Here is a 12500-nt window from a genome sequence, read left to right on the forward strand (position 1 = left end):
ATTTTCCATATGTATATTATTGCATATCTGCCACGCCTTCGCTCAAGGGAGTAAAACTGTAGTTTTCTCAGCCTATCTCTATAACCCATCCACTGCCCTATTTCAATCTTTTTAGTGTAGTGGCATTGGACTGCTTCAAGCTCCACTTGTTAGTTTGGCACTATGTGGTGATCATAACTGGGAACAGTAGTCCAGGCGGCTGAGAACAAAGGTTCTCCACAGGGTCAACATAGTTTCTTGGTCTCTTGTCATCAAGGACCCCAGCATCCATCCTGCAAGTTGCATGCACTTTGCCCCCATCTTGCTAATGTGCATATGAAATGATGCGTCATTGCACATGCTGATCCCCAAGTCTTTCGCTGCCTGTGACTCTGGGATTGTAGCGCCTTCGGGTCCTGTAAATATAGATTGTACTGTATTCAAGAGTTGATAGTGCAGTGTTTGCACATACACACACACACACACACATATATATAAACGTATATATGTATGCATATATAAGTATATATACACGCGCGGACACACACGTACACACTCGCGCATACACATTTGTATATATATATATATATATATATATATATATATCTGCTCTGAATAGATGATAAATATAAGTATGTATACGTATGATATACAATATTTACATATCTAATGCATATACATAAGTATATCTAACTTTGTTTATATACTCACTGATGTGGAAGAAGATGCATATTTATAAATTTATACATATAATTTCATATTAATAAGTGTGTACATAAATACATATATATATATAAATCATATTATAAATGTATACATTTTAATCATATACACTCCCGCTTTCACACGACATATATATATATATATATATATATATATATATATATATATATATATATACATAATATAATGTCTCTCTCTTCCGGAGATGAAAGGAGAAGGAGGGTGGTCTCGTTTTCCCTCTTTGCCTCATCTTTACTAATAATAAACACATGTTGTTATGGAAGCGACATCAGTTCGAAAGAATAAATAAATTCATGTGCAAAAAATAACATAAGCTGGGAATGAATTTAATTTTAGAAATAAAAACATATTTTGTGGTGTCGTGTGGAGCGTGGTGTGTGTGTGTGTGTGTGTACGTGTGCGCGCTTGAATGTGTGTGTGTGAGAGAGAGACAGACAGACAGACAGAGTGTGTGTGTGTTTTGTCTGTTTCATTTGTTTATGTTTATACATTTGCTTTGTAAAATAAGTCTAACATGGCATAAGTGTGTGTGTATAAGTGCTCTTTGTGTGTGGTATGCCTTCATATGTATACGGTGTATCTACGTACGTTTGGGGGGGGGTGCGTGTATGAGTGTGTTTGAGTGTATGAGTGTGTTTGAGTGTATGTGTAAGAAAACAGACAGACGATAAGGCAGACGATTACACAGACAGACGATAAGGCAGACGTTTACACAGACAGACAGACGGACAGAGAGAGAAAGACAGGGAATGAAGGAGAGAGAGAGAGAGAGACAGAGAGAGAGACAGACAGACAAACAGACAGACAGATTGCAGTTAGGTCGAATTCGTTATTACAAAAAAAAATTGAGAAAGAAGCAAGATCTACGTTTGCAATAAGGGAGGCGACGACAATGGTGATGGCGGTGGGGGTGCACTGGGTGAAAAGGTAAAGTGGGGTGGAAGTGGGAAGCGGTCTTTTTTTATCATTTCTCTTTCTTCTCCTTCCACACACACACACACACACACACACACATACATTCTCGTCTGTTTTTAATTTTTTGAAGTCTTCCTGTGTGGAAGAAGCTTATTTCTAAAAAAAATACAAAGCTCCAACGTTGTATGCATGTATGTATGTATGTATGTATGCATACATGCATGTATGTATGTATGTTTGTATGTATGTATGCATACATGCATGTATGTATATATATATATGTTTGTATGTATGCATGTGTACGCAAACGTCAATATATATATATAATATATTGCTTGCCAACCACATGGTTCTGGGTTCAGTCCCACTGAGTTGCACCTTGGGCAAGTGTCTTCTACTATAGCCTCGGGTCGACCAAAGCCTTGTGGTTGGATTTGGTAGACGGAAACTGAAAGAAGCCCATCGTATGCATATATATATCTGTGTGTGTGTGTGTGTGTGTGTGTGTGTGTGTGTGTGTGTGTGTGTCCACCATTACTTGACAACCGATGCTGGTGTGTTTACGTCCCTGTAACTTAGCGAGCGGTTCGGCAAAATGAGACTGGTAGAATAAGTACTAGGCTTACAAAGAATAAGTCGTGGGGTCGATTTGCTCGACTAAAGGCGGTGCTCCAGTATGGCCACAGTCAAGTGACTGAAACAAATAAAAGAATAAAATTTTAACTATATATATATATATATAGTTAAAATTTACCGAAAACAAAAGATATATGTCGTATATATACATATATGTGTACATTTGTTTGTATGTATGTGTGTGTGTGTACATATTGCCCACGGGGTGCTAAATATAGAAGGGACAAACAAGGACAGACAAAGGGATTAAGTCGATTACATCGACCCCAGTGCGTAACTGGTACTTTACTTATCGACCCCGAAAGGATGAAAGGCAAAGTCGACCTCGGCGGAATTTGAACTCCGAACGTAACGGCAGACGAAATACCGCTAAGCATTTCGCCCGGCGTGCTAATGATTCTGCCAGCTCGCCGCCATTTATTTATATATATATATGTATGTATACATACATGTATGTAGGGTATATATATGTACAAACAAGTATATATATGTATATATATATATATATATATATATATATATATATATATATATATATACTTGTATATATGTATATATATGCATGTGTGTGTGTGTGTGTGTGTGTTTGTGTGTCTGTGTGTCTATGAATAATAGATAGATAGATTTTTTTCCCCTTACATCATCAATATATGATGTGCTTAGATATATTATCTTATTGCATTCATTATCAACGTGTCTCTACAGATAAACACACAATGCAATGGAAATTTAAAATTGATTTTTGCTATGTTGTAAAATGAACTGATATGCAAATGATTAATGTCGACGAATGCTACTGATTCCACTGGGAGATAAGATAAATGGTAGCAGGCTGAGTTACTTCTGTGAGTAAAGATACGGGAAAGACACATCTTGACAAATCAGGAAAATTGGTTTCGTCGATTTTCTTCGGCTCGTTATGTCGAGAGAGCTCTTTGTTATAACGCAAGGTCTCTTTAAATACCGAGGTTACGTGAATGTTAATTAAATGTACTAGGTCTAAACTTATATATTTCTTTTTTCTCACCATTTCTCTTTCTCTATTTATCTGATAAATGACAAACGCCCGAATCATTCTAACTGCTTCTCTCTCCATTCAAGCGTTAAACTTATACAGCGTTTGTTTAACTTTGTTCCTCCTCTGTTGTCCATTTTTTGTTCATTGTTATAGATATACGTGTGTGTGTGTGTGTACACACCCACACACACACACACACACATATATATATATATATATATATATATATATATATATATATATATATATATATATATATATATATATATATATATATATATATATATATATATATATATATATACACACACACATATATATGTAACATACGATATAATTATAAACAGGGAAAATTTTAGCTATTTCTCTGCAGACTGAAAAAAATATGAACAACCTTAATCGGTTTTCGAACCTTATTGGGTTCTCATCAGAGGAGTCTACAGCATTCTAGAAACAAGCAGCCAAACAGTTTTTATACTCAACAAACGCAGCAGTTACTCTATGAAGGAGTCCCTACTTTGCATACCGAGAGTGTTTAATACTATAAATACCAGCGGCCTGTCAACGGGGATCTTAGCTTACACAGTCTCAAGGTATGATATTATAAATATCGGTTCGGCAAAAGAGACCGATAGAATAAGTACTAGGCTTACAAAGAATAAGTCCTGGGGTCGATTTGCTCGACTAAAAAGGTGGTGCTCCAGCATAGCCGCAGTCAAATGACTGAAACAACTAAAAGAATAAAAGAATATATACATATATACATGTATATGTGCATGTATATATGTACGTATGCCACAGAGCTGCTGTTTTCCCTTTCTCTTGTAGAGATGGACAATAGAACAGTCTTTAAGCTCCTGGGGAACAACTTCCTGTTGCCATATGGTCAGAAAAAGATTGGCCACAGCTGGACACACCGTGCCCCGTCCAACTCTCCCATGTGATGTCTTTGGTCATCGTCGACGACGGACGAACTAATAATAATAATAATAATAATAATAATAATAATAATGATGATGATGATGATGATAAATAATACGCTTAATACCACAGATTTGCTTGGTATAAAAAGATGGCCTACAGCAAATATTCTGCTTAATACCACAGATTTGCTTGTCAGTTGTTTAACCTTAACCAGTTGAGCATGTCCCTTGGTGGCTGATGATATGTGCATCTCTGATCATGACCAGAAGTAGTGGGGGATCATCCTAGCCATGTGTTGAGAGGAATTCTTTGGGGTTTGAATAATTCACCTTTGGAAACATGGGTGTTTTGCTCAACATCCTTAAACAAACCTTATTCAGGGACCTTTTGAGCGCGATGGGCTACTCGACCTGAAGAAAATTCTAACTTGGCCACACCTGCGAGATCATGCACTGTTTATCTTGATATGAGATCACCATGTCGTGCACATATGGTTGTGATGCATGTGCCTGGTGTACCCTTATCAGACGGGTAGTCATGATGGGTATAATGGGCTTCGTATATTTTACCCCAGTGGTACTTTGATGGCATGCACTGCTCTCTCAATCAATCAATAATAATAATAATAATAATAATAATGTACGTTTGTATGTATGCATGTATATAAGTATGTATGTATATTTGTATATTTGTATTTGCGTTTGTATGTATGTTTGTATGTATAGTAACCTTTGCTTGTGCCTATATAGAGTCATGGTCAAAAGTTTTTAAAATTAAAACTGTTATGCCCAAGTACAATTCGATTCAAATATATGCAACGTATATATCTGGACAGTTAATATAAAAATTCTAATTGTCAGTTCTGTTCCAAACGTTTGGCCACGACTGTACATCATGAATTTGAAATACCCCAAGAGGGGAGTTACAGTATAATCATTAAGTTTTAAGTCCAGAGTTTAACAATTTCTGTTGCGTGTAATGTAAAAAGCAGTGTCCTGACTCGGTATATGTAGGGGGTCGCCAACGGGACTGGTTCACAGAGTCTAGTTAGCATGATTCATTGTACAGGTATTGAGGGAGTCGTTTACATAAACATAAGCATAAACACACACACACACACACACACAAATAAATAAACAGACATACAAACACAGACATACAAACACATATGTAAACACACATATTTGATGGCGTGTATGAGGTGGGGAGGAGAAGATCTCATTGTTTAAAAGTAAAAAATAGACTTAACCCTCTGACTTCGACCCCTACCTCCACCGACGTCGTTACGTGCCCCTAACAATACAGTTTGGAGGGACATAGTATACCAAAGAAGAAAAGTCGAGGCACTTTATGCATATCTGTTATCTCCGTGTGGTGTCTGGCCACACGTTATGAGAACATTGTTTGCATGTATAGACATACGCGAATATATAACCATATGTATACACAGAGGCATATACATAGACGTACACATACAATACAATATACGTACTCTTACACACACATACAGCCGCATATATATATATATATATATATATATATATATACACACACACACACACATATATATATATATATATATATATATATATATATATATATATATATATATATATATATACATACATAATATATATACTTACATGATATGTGTGTGTGTAGCATATTAAAGACAAGCAACAACTAATACTAGTTTTAGAGAGAGAGAGAGAGAGAGGGAGAGAGAGAGAGAGAGAGAGAGAGAGAGAGAGATAAAGAGAGAGATAAAGAGAGAGATATACATACATTTACATGCACACACATTCACGCACACACATTCATTGTACATAGACATACAGCTACATATAGACACGTATATCTATATATATATGTGTGTTTGTGTGTGTGTGTGTGTGTATACACACACAAATTCAAATACAAGCTCCAATGTGCTCTCATATACATTTTAACATTTACTCATGCTTGTACATTTTCTCATTTGCATAAGATTATACAAAAGCTAATAAGCACACATACAAGGCACGAACATGCATATAAACGCGTACAACTGTGTATATACGCCCATGCATAGGATCAGATATACATACAACCCACTCATTGAAAGGAAGTCGCTGGTAGGGGCGGAATAAATATCGTGGCACGAGTGACATATTTTTCATTATCTTTTATTTTTTAACTTTTTAATTCTTTCACTAGCTTCAGCTCGAGAGCTGCGGCCATGCAGGGGCACGACTGTAAGCTTTGCTACACTTTCACAGCTCGAAACCTCCTCTGATATGTGACATTTGGTGAATGCCTTCATCTGCGTTTTCCTGACGTGAGGTATGCTCTTGGAAGGAGGATGTCCAGTTCTGCTTTGAAGACACTTACATCCACCTCATTCAGATATTACATGTTTGCTGGGAGGCATTGAAGACATGTGGGTTCTTGAGACCCAAGCTATTGCAGTGTCTCCCCTTAACTGTTAGTGATTTACTGTCGTACGGTGCTTTTCATGTTAGTTGGTTTATAATGACACAAGCGGCCTTGGGCCACTTATGACATAGGCTACTCCGCCACACATGTATTTTATTTATTTCTTTATTTACATCTACGCCAATAACGGTCTAAGCTTGCCCTTGGTTTTATATTAAACTGACCAATTATAGGGACGGCTGGACTTCGGTCAATTCCATTACGGACAATAGGTGGTTGGTCTTTAGAATATATCAGTAAGTACATTATTGAAACAACTTTATGGGTATGTTGTTGGATAAATATTAATTAGCACTATTTACGAAATCATAAGTAGTATTCGTTTTCTGAACTTATTGGCGAACCCAGTTATACTTAAGTACTAGTTTTATTTTCATATTATTTATACACCCTGGGACCCCCAAAGAAAGGTTAATCCACCAATTATTTTTCTAGTTTATATATTTGATCATCGACTTCAAGCTTCACACTTCAAAATGGTTTGATTCTAACTTATTAAACCTTCTTTCCTCTTCCCTCTTCTTTGCTTTTATTTTATGCATTTGTATTCACTCTGATGAAGCTCCATCTATAAAAGATGATGAATATTATTCTCAAAATTTTCTTTGGCAGCACCGACTGACATTGGTGGCAGAAATGGCTGTTAGCAATGTTAAAGTTTTGTATTTTAAAAATAATAGCCGATGCTAGTCAATTTGTTTGTTGATCAAAGGTTTTCTCCATTTTCTGATTAATTTAAATTTGTTTCCTGATAATAAACTCTTGTTTATTTTGTTACTGCCTGTATCCTATGAGCATAGTATACTTGCATATCCATGCTCAGAGTTAACATAGGTAATTTATATCGGCAGTAATAGCGGATATTCTTATCCCTGAGACTGTTATTCCAACCGCTAACTCTACTTACCGTTATATATATATATATATATATATATATATATATATATATATATATATTTATATATATATATATATATATATATATATATATATATATATATATATATATATATATATATATTTATATATATATATATATATATATATATATATATATATATATATATATATTTATATATATATATATATATATATATATATATATATATATATATATATATATATATATATCATAAGGTTTTTAAACTTTTAAATTTTCATATTCAAAAGAGACAGAGACTTCAAATTCGATATATCGATTTATTCACCACTCTATGTTAACATTTCTGTGCCAAACTTATCCAGTGACTGGTCCATTGGATTTAGACGTTTGGCACTTCTTCAGGAGTGGTTACCTTTCGAACAAAACACGAAAAAACACATACATAACTATTATTAGGTCCTTAGGACATCGTTAGCTTTCGTCTTTGTTATTATAGGGGAGATAACTCCTTAATTTTCTATTTTTATTGCTCTCCTGTGGATTTCCACTAGATTAATTAATTATTTTGTTTATTTCTCTTTACTATACTATATTACCCGTATACATATGCATACATACTCTTTACCCTTATACCTATCCATATATACATACACACACATACATATGTATACACATATACGTACACACACTCATATATATATATATATATATATATATATATATACACACATATACATACACACATATATACATACATACATACACACATACATACAAATACAACACACACATATATACATACACATGCACACACACATACATATATATACATATATATACATATATACATACATATACACATATATATATACACATACATATATACACACATACATACAAATACAACACACATACATATATACATACACATGCACACACACATACATATACACATATATATATATACATACACATACATACACACATATATATATATATATACACATATATATACATACATATATACACACACACACACACACTCTTTTATGCACTCATCCATATATGCATAATTGTACATACATAAACATACATGAGACATCATGCTGTACTTCATCACATCTTGAGATCATTTATACCAACGAAATGTACCTCTTATGATATGCGTACATTTCAGAGCATTATTCTTTACTTTATTAATCAATTTATCCTTAGAGAAGAGTATGTGGTACAGTTCCACCGTACAGAGCGAACAATACTTTCTTCCTCTCTCATATGGCATTGATCTAGCTATTATAGACCATTCTAATGAATACTGTTTATTACTTTCCTTAAGACCTCAGATGTATTTGCTAAGACTAGTGCTAGCCATTTTCTTCCTATCTCTAAAGCATGAGAAATGGTTAGAAATTCTACGGCATACCTGTCCTGAAGTGCACCCCAAGTATGTCATGGTATCTGTTTGAGTCTTTACTTTGCATTGATATATTATATTTTTGACTTTCGCATTAGGTCCTTCAAATTTTATTCTCCTAGGGTTTACCTCTTTTACTGTGATTATGCTCTTACTCCTATTATTAATAAATGAACCTCCATTATTATTATTATTATTATTATTACTACTACTATCATTATCACCATTATTATCATTATTATTATTATTATTATTACCATCATTGTTATCATTCTCACTATTATTATTATTATTATTATTATTATTATTATTATTATTATTATTATTATTATTATTATTATTACTGCCATTTATATTATTATTCAAATTCTCATTCCTACCTGTTTCCCTAGACTCAAGTATTTTAATGTTATGTGCTGCTATTATCTGTGCTATGTTCCTAGTATTTGAAAATCCAAATCTGATTATATGTGTGTTGATAATCTTACCATAGTGTGAGCTCCTTGGGAAGTGTCTACCTATCACTTCTCTAAACTTAGCTATCAGATTACTCCTGATATTTCTCCCAAATGGGATTATGAGCCAGATTTTATTATCCTTATTATTATCCTCATGGTTATAAATATTGTTTTTAAAGAATTTTAAGTTACCTATGTTGTTTTTATGAGGGTACTTTGGTTTATTTAGTTTATTTACTTTGTGTTTATTCCTATTATTATTATTATTATTATTATTATTATTATTATTATTATTATTATTATTATTATTATTGTTGTTGTTGTCAGTTGTTTCAATTCCTTTGCTACCATTTTCAATATAGGAGACCCTTTCTTTATATCCTGCCTTATTTAGTGCTGCATTATAGAAATTAGCTTCATTATTAAATACCCTATTGTTAGCAGATAGTTTGGAGAGTCTTAAAGATATATTTTTTACTAGATTTTCTATTATAGCCCTAGGATGGTTACTTGATTTACTTATATACTGTAGGTTTGTTAGGGGTTTGTGGTATGGTCTATATGTTTTATTCTTCATATCTAATGTTACATCTAGGAAATTTGCTGCTGAGACATCATCTTCATAAACTATACCCATCCCCATTCTGCTGAAAAATCTGGCCAGCCTACCCTTAATTCTCTGTAGTTCCTGGTTCGAGCAATTCCTAACATATAACAGGCAGTCGTCTCTATACAAACCCCCCCTAACCCTAGGGAATTGATCATTTAATTCATAGAGGATAAATGATCCCACCATATCAGCTATTTGAGCTGAGTCGGAACTTCCCATGGCAACATCAAATGCTCCAGGGGTATCTTTCCTTACCCATATCTTATCCTTAAAGCTAATAAACGATTTCCTTGCTGGAAGTACTTAAGGAAGCTAACATAGAAACTTAAGAAATAATGGAAAAGTATAACCTGACCGATAGGACGGAACCGTTGGTACCAAGAGAACCAAGATTTATACTCAAGGACCATAAAGTAAATTTCTGGACACAGCCATCACTAAGACTCATATGCCCAACGAGATCGGACATAGGAATATTAAGCAAGAACATTATAAATAACTATCTACCCACAATAACCACTAAGTTAAAGTTAGAATTATGGTCTAATACAGACCAAGTAATTAATTGGTTTAGATCAATTGAACATAAAGAAGAAACAAAATTTATTCAATTTGATATAGCTAACTTTTATAGATCAATTAACCCAATAGTACTAAACAAGGCAATGTGGTTCTTCCATAAAAAAGCAGGCCTCACTAAAGAAGAATTTAAAGTTATAACAGCAGCAAGGAAATCGTTTATTAGCTTTAAGGATAAGATATGGGTAAGGAAAGATACCCCTGGAGCATTTGATGTTGCCATGGGAAGTTCCGACTCAGCTCAAATAGCTGATATGGTGGGATCATTTATCCTCTATGAATTAAATGATCAATTCCCTAGGGTTAGGGGGGGTTTGTATAGAGACGACTGCCTGTTATATGTTAGGAATTGCTCGAACCAGGAACTACAGAGAATTAAGGGTAGGCTGGCCAGATTTTTCAGCAGAATGGGGATGGGTATAGTTTATGAAGATGATGTCTCAGCAGCAAATTTCCTAGATGTAACATTAGATATGAAGAATAAAACATATAGACCATACCACAAACCCCTAACAAACCTACAGTATATAAGTAAATCAAGTAACCATCCTAGGGCTATAATAGAAAATCTAGTAAAAAATATATCTTTAAGACTCTCCAAACTATCTGCTAACAATAGGGTATTTAATAATGAAGCTAATTTCTATAATGCAGCACTAAATAAGGCAGGATATAAAGAAAGGGTCTCCTATATTGAAAATGGTAGCAAAGGAATTGAAACAACTGACAACAACAACAATAATAATAATAATAATAATAATAATAATAATAATAATAATAATAATAATAATAATAGGAATAAACACAAAGTAAATAAACTAAATAAACCAAAGTACCCTCATAAAAACAACATAGGTAACTTAAAATTCTTTAAAAACAATATTTATAACCATGAGGATAATAATAAGGATAATAAAATCTGGCTCATAATCCCATTTGGGAGAAATATCAGGAGTAATCTGATAGCTAAGTTTAGAGAAGTGATAGGTAGACACTTCCCAAGGAGCTCACACTATGGTAAGATTATCAACACACATATAATCAGATTTGGATTTTCAAATACTAGGAACATAGCACAGATAATAGCAGCACATAACATTAAAATACTTGAGTCTAGGGAAACAGGTAGGAATGAGAATTTGAATAATAATATAAATGGCAGTAATAATAATAATAATAATAATAATAATAATAATAATAATAATAATAATAATAATAATAATAATAGTGAGAATGATAACAATGATGGTAATAATAATAATAATAATAATGATAATAATGGTGATAATGATAGTAGTAGTAATAATAATAATAATAATAATAATGGAGGTTCATTTATTAATAATAGGAGTAAGAGCATAATCACAGTAAAAGAGGTAAACCCTAGGAGAATAAAATTTGAAGGACCTAATGCGAAAGTCAAAAATATAATATATCAATGCAAAGTAAAGACTCAAACAGATACCATGACATACTTGGGGTGCACTTCAGGACAGGTATGCCGTAGAATTTCTAACCATTTCTCATGCTTTAGAGATAGGAAGAAAATGGCTAGCACTAGTCTTAGCAAATACATCTGGGGTCTTAAGGAAAGTAATAAACAGTATTCATTAGAATGGTCTATAATAGCTAGATCAATGCCATATGAGAGAGGAAGAAAGTATTGTTCGCTCTGTACGGTGGAACTGTACCACATACTCTTCTCTAAGGATAAATTAATTAATAAAGTAAAGAATAATGCTCTGAAATGTACGCATATCATAAGAGGTACATTTCGTTGGTATAAATGATCTCAAGATGTGATGAAGTACAGCATGATGTCTCATGTATGTGCAATTATGCATATATGGATGAGTGCATAAAAG

This window comes from Octopus bimaculoides, chromosome 6 (genome assembly GCF_046866305.1).
Source record: "Octopus bimaculoides isolate indiv1 chromosome 6, ASM4686630v1, whole genome shotgun sequence".
Lineage (NCBI taxonomy): Eukaryota > Metazoa > Mollusca > Cephalopoda > Octopoda > Octopodidae > Octopus > Octopus bimaculoides.